Below are 10,287 nucleotides of genomic sequence, written 5' to 3' on the forward strand. Positions count from 1 at the left end.
TCTCGCGGTGCGTAATTCCAGGAGCGCCTCTATATGCCGCACGCAATTGATGTTGGCTGTTTGGATGTGAATCACTTTCCCCCCTGCAGCAACAATGAGGCGTCAATGGTACTGTATTTGTTCAGTGTAAGATCAATATTCGTCTGCTTTTGTCCGTCTTACAAATCTATTGGCTCTGTTGCGCTGTCTCCAAAATCCGGATATAAGAGTCAGTCTCTGCATTTCAGAGGATCTCTTCTTTTTGGTACACAGTCAGGGAGATAGCGGGCGAACCGGAGGCAGCAAGTTGGTGCCAACCAGTTGCCCAGCCTGACAAAAGGGAGAACTTGAATTGGACGGTAACTTTAGACCGAACTTGAAACTGCAAAAATTCTCAGTTGGAGTGCGCGGTAAGTAGCCTAATGCTATATCATCGAGGTCTCTATAACTAATCATATTGTAAACAATATGTGTGAACAATATGTAATACTATTATTGATGCGACTCTGCCAGGGTATACATTCCTGATAATATAGTCCACTGATTCGATCCACGTAGGCCTGCATGGTTATAAAGAACGTGTTTCATACATATTTTATAAATCGTTTGAAAAACTCTTTCGTTTATGCACATAAGCAGATGGTGCCGAGGTCAGAGGTTAGCGGGTATCCATCAGTCAAGGCAATGGCCAGGGTTAGGGTAACAGTTTAAAAAGTGACCAAGCGATGACATCATCCCAGACCCGTGTTTTATTGAATAGTTCAATTTGTGATGCTTGATGATTTAGCTAGAAAGGTTCCGGTGTAGGGGCTTGTTTTGGGCTCCGATAATAATTGTAAAAAAATTACATTATTATTGTTATGAATACGCTACCTCAAATGATCACTTTAGGCTTCATGTTTCTAGATAAGTTTAACCATGAACAATTCCTTAATCTGGAGCTGATAGCATATAGCTTCCAGCACTATTTAGATTGACATCTAGCTGTCACATTTAAATTAATGGAGGGGATATAACTTTTATTGTTAATGATGCTTTTAGTGCATGATCAATAAAACAGCATGGACCTATTGATCCAGATGTCACAGATTTTACCAGTAGATGTCCTTATGGGAATGTAGCTATGACCCTGCTAAAGACTTTGGTCTCCATGAAGGTGGACCGAGACCAAGACCAGATCTGACCAGATGCAAACCAGAACTTGGACCAGATCAGATCACATAAGGACTAGGAACTAAGAGGAAAATAGAGGAGAGGAGCTTGTAGTGAAACACATTTCAATTTCCCAGACAACAACACAGGGTTAAACATAATATATACAGAATCAGTAAAGCTTTAGAAGTATTGAGCAGAGCTGTTCCTCTTGGCTCAAAAACCCCTCTCTCTCTCTCTCTCTCTCTCTCTCTCTCTCTCTCTCTCTCTCTCTCTCTCTCTCTCTCTCTCTCTCTCTCTCTCTCTCTCTCTCTCTCTCTCTCTCTCTCTCTCTGAATGACAGGATGTAGTTTGACTGTTTAGCCAGCAGAGGGAGCAGGCAAACGTGTTTGTGCAAGAGGAGAGTCCGATGTCCTTCTAGAGGCTCTTGAGAAGAAGAGCTGTCGGAGTCACACCTCTGTGGTGCGATAGTGATGAGTGTAATCCAGCGTCATACCTTCATGTTAACATCACATCACAAACTAACTGAAATTGTATTTTTTTGAAAAGTATGGGACTACTTTATGGCTACACTTAAAATGTCATATAAATAATCGAATGCAGAAATTGCTCAGATGCCTGGAAATATTAAAATAATTATACCGCAATTAGCCTCTGGGGATGATTTAGATAGACAAAGTTTCATTGTTACTACTATGATATTTCATATGGATAATACATACATAAAGCCACAATCAGAGGCTAGGAGATGATAAGTGTATGTAATTGTGGGCCCCCCTGGCCCCCCCTACCACCCTCCTCTTTGCCGGCAGTGTAAACACCAGAGCTGGAATGTTGGACTCTCTGACCTCAGCAAACACTCTGCTACAGTTCACTCAGTTCAGCATGGCCGCACCGTGCTCCTGCCTCACACCCTCCCCTCCAGACCCCTCTCCTCTCTTCTATCCTCTTCACTTCTCCTCTCCTCTGCTATCCTCTCCTTTCTCTTCATTTATGTATGTATGTATGTGTGTGTTGTGTACTTGTGTGTGTGCATAGTGTGGTGGTGCTGGTGAGCAGGGGTTTGCAGGCGACATCTTAGGTTAATGCTTCTGTTGGTGCTCGGAGGTACTGCAGGCTTTGGGAGTGGCGAAGAGATGATGCTTTTATATATCTGCTATTTCACTGCAAGATGGTAACAGAAGCCTGAAAGAGAAGCGAGAAATAAAGGAGAGGAAGGAAAAGAAGGTAGGAGGGTAAAAGAGGAAAGGAGGAAGAGAGAAAAGAAAGATGTCAGTAAGAGGGAAAAATGAAGAGAGGAATGGAGGGGGATGGGAGGAGTGAAGGAGGAGGAGAGACCAGGCAGAAAGAGCGGCAGATGGTTGGAAACTCTTAAATTATTTATCTGGGCTGGAGTCTTGGGAAGAGAGATGGAAGACTGGAGGAATGGATAGAAGGATAAAGCATTGGATTTACACATTCTGCAGATACTTCTATTAGTAGATGACAGAGAGGTGTGCATTTGGTCCTTCTTAACAGCAGGGGGCAATGTCTGTATGACTGCACACGGGACTACACACACTACTACTACACACTACATACATGCACACTAGAAACACAACAAACACTGTTCACTACATACCCAACACACACTACACAAGCACACAATTCACTAAACCCAACACAGACTACCACACATAATATTGTAGCAAGACAACACACGTTTGCTTCATCTGTATGTCTCTGACACACACACCGTGGACTCGGGGGGAAATAGAGCAGATAGGAAGCTACGTGCCTTCGTCAAGCGAGAGCTGTCTGGTGTCATGGCAACCAGCACGGATTACTCCACCCTCCTTCCATCACAGAGAATGAAGAGATAGAGGGAGAGAGAGAGAGTGGGGGGGGGGGGGGGGGGGGTGGAGGGGAGAGAGAGTGAGAGTTTAAATCTAGAGGTGAAATGGAACAAAGAAAAATGAGCTGAGGCAGTGGACTAGAGAGAGAGAGAGAGAATTGGAGATGGAGGGAGGGAGAGAGAGAGAGAGAAAGAGAGGTGGAGGAAGGGATGGAAAGCTAAGGGTGAAAGGGTGCAGGATGCCGAGTGAGAGAATCCAAGATGGCAAGGGTGGTGTGGCAAGGTGGGAGACAGAGGAGAGCGGTGAAGGCAATGCTCGGCTGAAGGATGGGCAGGACGTGATGACGAGATGAGGGAGAAGGGAACGATGGGAGTAAAATATAGACAGGACCGAAAAATGGGAATAATGTAGAGGAGGAGAAACTATTAGGTTCAGAGCGAATTAAGGTGCCGCAGAAAGAAAGAGAGAGAGAAATAGAGATGGAGAGAAATAGAAAATAGGAAGGAGGGAGGGGTTTTGGAGGAGACTGAGTGAATAAGGGGAGTCAGAAAGAGGGAAGCAGAGTAAGATGGAGGGAGGGAGAGAAGGAGGATGTGGGACACTAGGTTGTTTGAGGACACTCAGTGAAAGCTGAACTCAATGACATCCCCCACACCTCCATATAAACGCTTCAGTCTCCCTGAAATGACTGAAATGGGGAAGAAGAAAATAGAGCATTGTAAGAAAAGTATGACTGCAGGACACTACGACTGCAGGGCAGTAAGACTGCAGGGCAGTAAGACTGCAGGGCAGTAAGACTGCAGGGCAGTAAGACTGCAGGGCAGTACGACTGCAGGGCACTACGACTGCAGGGCACTACGACTGCAGGGCATTATGACTCTGCACAACCTAGCAAAAATGCACTTATCACTAGACCTGTCTCAGTATACACCGTCTGTCCATCCATTTGTCTGTCCAATCAGAATAAAGAACAGAGCAGGAGGGATTGTCAAAGGGACCGAGGGATTACATTTACATTACATTTAGTCATTTAGCAGACGCTCATATCCAGAGCAACTTACAGTAAGTACAGGGACATTCCCCCTGAGGCAAGTAGGGTGAAGTGTCTTGCCGGGAATCGATCCAGCAACCTTCTGATTAATATCCTGATTCCCTAACCGCTCAACAATCTGACTTTGAGATGCAGAGACAGAGAGATGCAGGGACAGAGAGATGCAGGGACAGAGAGATGCAGGGACAGAGAGATGCAGGGACAGAGAGATGCAGGGACAGAAGGAGAGGCTGAATGGAGGATCGGGGCTGCAGCTGTTTCTGTTCTATGGTCAACAATCTATAAACACACCAGCTGCCTGTCTGACCATCTGCCCTTCTCGTAGCATGCAACACACACACACACACACACACTAACACACGCACACATGTGTATCATTTTTTTCTGATCTGCTGTCCAACTACTGATGGGCTATTTGTAGCTGACCAGTTTGCAGCTAACCAGTTTGTAGCTAAACAGTTTGTAGCTAACCAGTTTGTAGCTAACCAGTTTGTAGCTAACCCTGTTCTAGGGATGTCATAGATTTATGTCCTATGATTTTTTCTGCTAAGAAGATATTTCTGCTGCCATATCAGTGTTTCTGGCACAACATGAATAACCGTCTTAAAGAAGACATCACACACACACACAGACAGACAGACAGAGAGACACACACGCACACTATAAATAGAGCCAAGCAGCCCACCAGGGCTTGTTAAAACTGCTTACACCAGACAGCTGCATTTGCATATCTTTAATGTGTGCTTTTCCTTTCCACTCTCCCTCCATCTCTCCCTTTCTATCTCTTCCCCCTCTTCTTTTAAAACTTCCCTCAACCACTCTTACTTTCCATTTCAGTTTATCCTTAAAAAACGAGATTAAAAAAAAAAATATTGACACATCAAACTGACTCAATAAATTACAATAGATTACGCTGAATTTACAGAATACTGACAAAACGATCCTCAAACCTAGACTAAATCTAACTATCTTCTTCTCTCCCTCTCTCTCCATCCCCTCTCTCCATCTATCTTTCCCCTTTACCGGTCACATCCAGATAATATTCTGTTGAATTATAGTTCTCTCAACCCCAAGAAAGAAGTGCAATCTGGGATCTGTAGTTCTCTAGTTCTCTCTGGTTACCCAGACAGGAACTAAGAGCTTCATCTGCTTCATCATTATTAACACCATGATGACTCTCAATAAAATACCAGCAAGGTGGAAAAGAAACCAGCGACTCTCTCTCTCTCTCTCTCTCTCTCTCTCTCTTTCTCTCTCTCTCTCTCTCTCTCTCTCTCTCTCTCTCTCTCTCTCTCTCTCTCTCTCTCTCTCTCTCTCTCTCTCTCTCTCTCTCTCTCTCTCTCTCTCTCTCTTTGTCTCTCTCTCTCTGTCACACATGCACACACACACTATGGTTTCTCATCAAGCTCATCACACTCCCATCCCTCGATTCAGCTCTTCCCCTCTAATAAAGAAAAAGAAAGAAAGAAAAGTCAGTGTGTGTCTGGTAAAGTTTTGGAGCTGAGGTGCATTGTGGGAGAGGAGCCTGGGGGGTCTGAGGTGTGGATGGATGCCAGCGATTGGTGGAGGACTGCTGCATCTGAACGTGAGGCGAATATCAGAGAGACGGAGAGAGAAGGAGAATGAGGGAGACAGAGAAAGAGAGAAACTGAGCATGAGGGAGAGACAGGAGAGCAAAGAGAAACAGCTGAGTGAGGCCCAGGTAGACAAGGAGAAGAGACAGATGGAGAGAATGACAGGGTGAGTCAGGGGTGAGTGTTGTGACCTGAAGCAAGTAACCACAGCATGACCTACTGATCCCTCTCAACTCTTACTCCAATGGAGATCAGTCTGACTTCTTTCTTTTTTTTTATGTACTCTGATTTGCTGTCTGTGGAGCCACCTAACCCTATCCCTGTTCCATACCTAACCCTACACCTACCCCACCCAACTGCACACAAAGAGTGTTGGCACTAGTCAGTAAAAGAAAATCCTGGCTTATTTACCACTATATGTTCCCTGTCTTGTCCTTAAACTGCTGACTCACCTGTAGATTACAGTACAGTACAGTACAATGTAGTAAAATTGATTCCAGGTGTTTTACTGCTCTCTTTGAGTTTCAGAGACACTATTTGCTTTTCTACTGAGTTAATCGCTCATTCTTTCCATCAACTCTGTGAGGAGAATGTGTGTAAAGACAGCGGCCTGTCTTCATCTTCCTGCTTCAATGCTTGCTATTATCTCCTGCCCTCAGCTGGGATTGGACAACAGTTCCTGCTCACAGACTCCCACCCGTAGATCCAAACCTGTGCTGCTTCATCCAGCCACAAGTTAGCTTCTACAGGAAAGGGTCTGTGTGGCCCTGCCCTTGAACCAGGCAACCAACCCACAGAGATAGAGGCTGAGAAACAGAGGGAGAGAGACACAGAGATAGAGGTATAGGTAGAGAGAGAGAGTTGGCAAGAGAGAGACAAATAGAGGAAAGAGGAGGAAGACAATGCGATAGATAGTGGTAAAAGAGAGTAGACTGAGGTGCCAGGGCCTGGTCACTGTAATACCCCTTTGATGTCTCCAAGCCCATACACAACTGTTCTTTTGTGACACATATCAATCACACATCACCCAGTCCATCTTACACTATTGCATTCTGGGTGTTTGGCACTGCTTCCTTTACTACTTCACTAAGTCCAACATGTGTCTTTATTTGTGTGGATATACAAGTATCCCATATGTATGTGCTGTGGAGTGTGTGTGTGTAAGAGAGATAGTGAGTCACAGACTCACTGCTGTGTCTGCTTGCAGTGGCGGCTCTTTCAAAGAGTCTAATATTAGCTCCTTGTGACTGGCTGGATCTGAGTGTTTGTGTGTGTGTACGTGTGTACTGAATAAGAGGTAAGATATAAAAGTGGTACCGCCAGGTCTGTCGGGGGGGGGGGGCGGGCACAGTAAGACACTAGGAATTTGCAGACAGAAGCAGACATACAGGACAGGAGATGTGGCAAGGCAGGCACAGTGGACAGGAGACAGAGAGAGGGAGAAAAAAAGAGATTAAATTGAATTAAGACAGAAAGAAAGAGGGACAGGGAGAGCGAAGTCGGAGAGTGATAGGTGGGAAAGCAAGGGGGGGGGGGCGGTGTAGTGTAGGGGATTTATCCTGCTGGTCGTTGATTCAAGTCTGCTGAGTGTTGTACCTCACGCTCTCCCTCCCTACTGCCTCTGACCCTCCCCCCCCCTCATCCCTCCTCCCTCCCTCCTCCCTGCCCCCTCTCTCCCTCCTCTCTCCCTCCTCTCTCCCCCACTCCTACCAAAGCCTGGGGGAGCCAGAGGAGATTAGATGTAGCCTCTATAAGCCAAGCACATCATGTAGCTATGTTTCTCTGCTCTCTCTCTCCCTCCTCTTTCTCTCTCTTACTGTCTCTGTTTATCAATCGCTCTCTCTCTCTCGTTCGTTCTCTTTTTGAAGTATAGTGTTAATGATGTCGGGCATGTGTCAGGGAGAGAGGGAGGGAGGGAGGGAAGGAAGGACAGAGCGAGAGGGAAAACGAGAGACAGCCCACGTTGAGAGGAAGACAAGCACCCAAAAGAGAGAACAGGGGAAATAAAATACCAGCAAGGTGGAAAAGAAACCAGCGACTCTCCCTCTTTCTCTCTTTCTCTCTCTCTTTCTCTCTCTCTCTCTCTCTCTCTCTCTCTCTCTCTCTCTCTCTCTCTCTCTCTCCTCCTTCTCCCTCTCTCCTCCTCTTCTTCCCCACCTCTCTCAGTATCTCCAGATGATACAGCACAGACTGGGCCTCTTGCTGTAAGTGATCACAGCTGTGTCACAGCTTACTAACGGAGGAGATTCTTCAGGTTTATTTTTTCGGGCAACTTTTTTTCCTCTCGTTCCAATCAACATGGATGCATAAAGGACTGCAGGGAGCATGCGCGCACGAGAGAGATTGAACGAGAGGGAGAGAAGAAGAGAGCGAGCGAGAAAGAAAGAGAGAGAGTCAGGAGAGGGCTGACTGGCTGGAGGTTCTACATTCAGTCGCATGTTTTTGATCAGTACAGAGAAAGAGAGGGAGAGGGAAGGAGAGATGAGTAGACAGAGGAAGAAGAGGGGAAAGGCAGAGAGAAGGAGAAAGGGAGGAAGAACACAAATGAAAGTGAAGCGGCAGGACAAGGAGCATCACCTCATTCTGTCATTTTCTAACGGGGATTTATACCTTTCTGCCCGGCAACCCTTCCACCTTTTTACCCGGCGACCCCTCCACCCCTCCTTCTCTCCTCCTCTCCACATCTCTACCTTTCCACCTCAGCACTGGGGCTAAACTGGAGCGGAGTCTGGGTTTGACACACATGGAGTCATTGCATGGGTTAACAGCGCAGAGACACAGTGAGTGACTGAATGAGTGTGTGGGGGGTGTGTCCATGTAAGGGGCATGTGCATGTGTGTGCTGCATGGCCGTATGTGTGTATGTGAGTGTGTCCCTCTCCTTGGTCAGGCAGACTGGATGCTTCTTTGGCAATGTGTTTTGTGCGGCTAGAGGCTAGAGTGACTCCCTCCTTTCCTCCATTCTGGACGGTTTCTATTTTTCTACATCCATCACTCCATCCATCCATCCATCCATCCATCATCCTCTAACATGTTTGTAAACTATGGTTCTCTTTGTTTTAGGGTCCAAAGGAATATATGTTCCTCTTGTCAGACTATGTGTGTGTCTGTGTGTGAGTCGGTGTGTTAGTCGGTGTGTGTGTGTGTGGCGAAGGCACATGGTTCCTCTGCCCCATGCCACCACCCCTCTGATGTCCGTCTGGCTCTCGTCCGCCTCACATTTTCCCATGCTTACATATCCTTCTTGTCAAACTTCAAAATGATACCTATTTGTCAATTCTCTCACTCGATCTTCCTCCTTCTTTCTCTCTTTCTATATCGTTCTCTTTGTCACTCTCTTTTTCTATCTGATTGTCTCTCAGCCCTGTCTGTCGCCCTCGCCCTCACTCCCACCCTCCTATCTCTCCCCTTTCTACCCCCCCCCGTCTCTGTCTGTGCCCCCCCCCCCCCCCCCCGCCCCCCACCACCGCCTTCTCTGCAGGCTGCGTGTAAGCCAATGCCAGTGGTTCAGCTGTGTCCCAGACCCTGGTGAGTAGATGATGATGATGATGATGATGATGGAAGCTCTTCCAGCCTGTGGAGCTCCCTTCCATGTCCCGCGGTTACTGGTGTGTCCTGTCTGTGTGTGTGCACATCCATGTAAGCGTGTACATGTGTGTTTGCATATATCTGCACACGAAAGATATTCCTCATGGGAGTCAGAATCCATCCAGTTGACTGTCCGTACGTCAGTCTGCCTGTTTGCTTAGCTGCGGGCCTTTTTGTCTTGTGTCTGCCCGTCTGTCTATCTGTCAGCCTGTCTTACTGCCTACCCATCTGTCTTTGTGTCCATAAGTATGTGTCTGTCTTCCTGCCTGTGGTCACGATCGTGTCATGTCCCTCACAGCCCTGAGAAGCTGAGGGAGGATCAAAGGGAGATGAAAAGCAGTGGATGGAGAGGAAGACAATGAGGCGGAGGAGGAAAAGAGGAAGATGAGGACGAGGAGAGGGAGGAGGATGCATACCACCCAGGGAGCCTGTTATCCCCAATATCCTCCTGTGCTTGGTAATAGTGGGTTTCAGATCTATGAAGCAACAATGAGATTAAGCTTTGATTAGATGAAGGGCCCTTTGATTCACTCCACACTGGACTCGACGCACAAACGCCGTTGCCAGGAAATGGAAACTTACAGGTATTTAGAGAAAGACAGAAGGGAGATAGACTGAGAGCTGTTTCGAGAAATGTCCAGAGAGACGGAAAGAAGAGCCAGACGTAGCATAGAGACTCTGTGCCTCACTCCGTCCCTGAGACCCTAACTTGTGACGCTGTCATGTCCACGGGTTGGGCTCTCGGGAGCAGGGAGGGGCGCTCTGTCCCAGTCCAACACTCTTAAACACTGCACAGGATAAGAGAGACACAATGAAAGGAGGGAGAGGAGAGACAGAGAATAAGGGAGAGAGAGAGAGAGAGAGAGAGAGAGAGAGAGAGAGAGAGAGAGAGAGAGAGAGAGAGAGAGAGAGAGAGAGAGAGAGAGAGAGAGAGAGAGAGAGAATGTGGTTATCGGGAGGGTTAGAAGATGGCCAGACGGTCAGTCATGTGACATTACAGAGGAAAAGATTTGGTCGGAGCTAGCAAGTCTTAGGTTGTGCCATGTTAGTGTCATAGTTAATCACTCTGTCTCTGCTATGCTAGTGTCCATCTTAGCCCCCATGGGCTG

General features: G+C 46.9%; 1 long non-coding RNA gene across 1 annotated transcript; it reads left to right on the forward strand.

The window, feature by feature from the left end:
- Nucleotides 1-6,937: 6,937 nt before the first annotated feature.
- LOC124478170 lies at nucleotides 6,938-10,056 on the forward strand. The gene is made up of 3 exons (XR_006957214.1): nucleotides 6,938-8,371; nucleotides 9,072-9,118; nucleotides 9,477-10,056. It is a non-coding gene; the product is annotated as an uncharacterized LOC124478170 (long non-coding RNA).
- The last annotated feature ends 231 nt before the right edge of the window (nucleotides 10,057-10,287 follow it).

The sequence above is a fragment of the Hypomesus transpacificus genome, chromosome 15, assembly GCF_021917145.1.
Source record: "Hypomesus transpacificus isolate Combined female chromosome 15, fHypTra1, whole genome shotgun sequence".
NCBI lineage: Eukaryota > Metazoa > Chordata > Actinopteri > Osmeriformes > Osmeridae > Hypomesus > Hypomesus transpacificus.